The sequence below is a fragment of the Branchiostoma floridae genome, chromosome 14 (genome assembly GCF_000003815.2).
Source record: "Branchiostoma floridae strain S238N-H82 chromosome 14, Bfl_VNyyK, whole genome shotgun sequence".
NCBI lineage: Eukaryota > Metazoa > Chordata > Leptocardii > Amphioxiformes > Branchiostomatidae > Branchiostoma > Branchiostoma floridae.
This window is the reverse complement of record NC_049992.1, coordinates 83,836-87,499: the sequence shown is the minus strand read 5'-3', so window position 1 is coordinate 87,499 and position 3,664 is coordinate 83,836. Positions and strand designations below refer to the sequence as shown.

General features: G+C 41.1%; 1 protein-coding gene across 1 annotated transcript in view; it reads right to left on the bottom strand.

The window, feature by feature from the left end:
- LOC118430786 overlaps nt 1–2,485 on the bottom strand; it is a 10,079-nt gene extending 7,594 nt beyond the window's left edge. Inside the window, exon 1 of the mRNA XM_035841808.1 lies at nt 2,270–2,485. The gene's annotated coding sequence lies outside the window, so the exon portion shown is untranslated. The remainder of the gene's footprint in view (nt 1–2,269) is intronic.
- Nucleotides 2,486–3,664: the final 1,179 nt, after the last annotated feature.

Below are 3,664 nucleotides of genomic sequence, written 5' to 3'. Positions count from 1 at the left end.
ACAACGTTTGACTTCTTCTTCCTCCTCCTCCTCCTTCTATTCCTTTTCATTGGGACATCCGTTGCTTCGCTGGAACGAAGATGTTTCTTGTCATTATTTTATGATATGATTCGTTTTCCTTACTCAAATGTAAGAGCCTGTCCACAACAGCAGCTTAAACATGTGGGAACTGTGCCGGGACAAAGTGCACTGTGGATCAAACCTTACAGTCTGGTCTCCGGGTTGACATCTCAAAGAAATGATAGTCACCTGTTATGTCAATTCTCACAAACATGGTGAATCTCAATGAATTGAAGAGATGATTGGCTCTACTATATAACAAACAATGTAAACTAAGTTAGAAGGATAAAGTAATGTAAGTAAGTAAGTAAGTATACAATGTTTAGCATGTTACCTGTCTATGTCTTCCTCCTCTTCTACAACCGTCCCAGTTACAACGCTTGTCTTCTTTTTCCTCCCCCTAGGCCTCCCCCTCCTATTCCTTTTCATTGAGACATCCGTTGTTTCGCTGGAAGGAAGATTTCTCGTGTCACCCAGGGCAGCTCTATCAGTGAAATGGGGACTCATCCAGATTATCTCCATATTTAAGTCCTGCAGCCTCCTTGCCAAGCGCTCATAGTTGTCACTCATCTTTCTGTGTTGTAAAGCATAAAAGGTAGAAAAATGTTTGCATTTGGGAATTAGGGGCCAAGAGCATCGCATGTCCCTTACTACTAGATATCGGGATTGTAGTTTAGCATCGTATCTACGTGTATACATGAAACTTACGGCTCACAACCAGTAATCGATACCCGCTTCGGTCGAATGGTATATTATACAGTGATATACGTAATTTTGTTAGCAGTGCTCTCAATATAGACACCCGATGTAAACGGTTAACCAAAGACGACCTATTTGTATGTATAATGACAGCCACAGACAACAGTGTACAACAAAAACTATGTGAGTTCGTATACACTTGTTTTAAGAAGAGGGAAGAGGCATGTAAACAATAGTTATAGTGATAGCATAGCTCAAGATACTTTGTTTATCCAACTGCTCGCTTGTAACACTACTTGTAACAGTATCTAGTCTCTAGTATTCCATCATCCATGCAATACTATAGAATCACTGCATTTAGCCCATGTGGGCAGGAACATGCAAATAAAGATCGATATATCAAAGTTAAGCTAGTAGATTGAAGCGGATATTTATTACTGTTTGTAGGTGTTTGTCACACTCCAAACATGGCCCTACCAATTAACATCTAATACATCAGGGGTTATGGCCCTTACAACCACCTAGTATTATAAACGTTCTCAATTGTTTACCATACATAGTGCTAGGTTCCCCCGGGCGAACACGATACCCTCACTACTTACAATGGGGGGGGGGGGGTCTTGGGGTATCATGTTTACCCTAGCAACTGACCGCCGTGTTCACAAACAAAAGCGCAGACATACACACGCGAAAATACAAGCTTCTCTGTGAAGGTAAAAGATAATAAAAAGTCTTCCAATCGGAAAATATATATTCTCGCAGTAGTCGTTAAGCCGTTGCGTGTAACACTGTCACTGAGCTACGGCCGAATTACTGGTACTTGATCAAAAGAAGGTCGCCGGCCGCATCTCAAAATCGTCAGACGGTCGAGCATAGTTTCCGCACAAAAATCTAAGCTGTTTACATTCGAGGGAGCGTGATGTCCTGCGAACAAAGACTGATCCCTAGAAATCGCGCTGTTTTCGAGAGGACACCGACCGAGTCTTGGCCAGAAATGCTCCTTTTAGCTCACGGTCTTGTCTGGCAAACTATTATCTTGTTGTGTGTTTCATGTGAAACACAAACGTGAATTGATAATGTATGCCCTTTTTTATTTGGGACATATTGCTATTAGTCTAGAAGCCATTAATACAATTGAAGTTCCTGCTACATGGTGAAGTTGTATAAATCTCGCCTGAATGACTGAGATTTCTCTAAATCGTACTTAGGTCACATTTCTAAAGCGGGGCCCGGCCTGGCAGGTTTGGGGAGCAAACAGAATTACATAAAAGAAATCAAAATACACAAAATGTCAAAATAAGACTCATGAGTATGTTTTGTTTATATTCCTAGGTATACATTTTAATTTTTCGTTTCTTAAAACATCCCAGCCGAGACCCGGTTTGGAAATGCGACCTAAGCCTTAGTTGCCCTAGACGTGTATAAATCTCACCTGGATGTCTGAGATCTGGGTATCTAATACGTAATACGTAAAACTCAACTGGGTGTCTAAGACTTACGTAAATCTCACCTGGAGGTCAAAGACGTGTCCAAATATCACCTGGATGTCTGAGTCGCCACGGCCTTGAGCCTGACTGGGTAGATACTTGTCGGCTTTCCTCCCGTATGTACTGTATGTATCGTATGTAGTGCAGCGAACCTCCCGGTTTCCAATCCTTCTGTGAATAGACGACTGCTACTCCTTGCGCCAGCGAATCTAATATAAGGTTTTCCCATGACTCATGTGTTTGGGGAGTAACTGCGGTAACCAAATAAGCAAGTCTCAGTGGGTGAGTCACACTACGCGGTCTCGCATGACCGGGGAAAATACCGCCCTGACGTCAAAGGTCGGATGCATTGTCTCGTGTTTACATATACAGGTATAACGTTACATGTTGGTTGAATGGGTTCAATGGCAGTCACGTATAGGGTGTTGGGAACATGCACAGAATGGAGAATGATTGACTGTCACTTATGCATATTTTTTTTCTTAGTCTATAATGTAGGGTGTTTATGAACGATAGACATCCATGTAAACAATATTTTGCATTGTGGTTTGTGTCTAACGTCTGAGTTAACTTAATATGTATTACATTACGTCTTTCCAGTGGTGCCGTGGGGTCATATGGTGCAACTACTGGGTATTTGACCCATAAGTCATTATGGAGTGAAAACAAAGCAATACACGAAACGCAAACGTTACAAACTTCTTGGAGATGACCAACTCACTAATGTCTTCACCATTGTGGCAGACAACCTTTTCTGTACTGTTCAAGCAGAGGTTTGGTTCCGTCTATTTTTGACGTATTTTCATACGCTTTATCGGGCTTTCTACTTTGTGTTGTTTCGTTACATCGTCCAGCCGCGCATGAATAAAACAATACAAAATAGAAAGCCAGATAAAAACGCCTAAAAATAAATTAAAAAAAAACGGTCGGAACCTCTGCTTGGAGAGTATCTACTGAGCAGTTTGACAGTTCTTGGGGCAATGCAAGATTCATCATCATCATCCACTGTGTTCTGCCTCTACAGAATGTGCAGAACTTTGACCGTAGATACTCCTGTAGATGTTTAGTGCCTTTTCAACGCAGATTTTTGCAAGATTCGTCAGTTTAAATAAAATCTTGTTTACACGGTTGGCTAGTTTGTTATTGGAACGTAGTAAACAGTCCAGACGTATGTGCTATATGAGTATGGCGTTTAATTCCATGTGTAAATTTTCTGCCAAATCGGGGACACATGGCTGAGTTACAACACCACCATTCAAAAACCACATCATTTCAACTCTTAATATAAAAAGCGCATTAGGTAACAACCTTGACAAGATCTAGGTAATGAGATAACGGTATACATATTATCACTGATTTATCAACTTCATTTTCATATACAGAAGAAGCCGTGTAATTGCACACCCTATTTGCCAGAG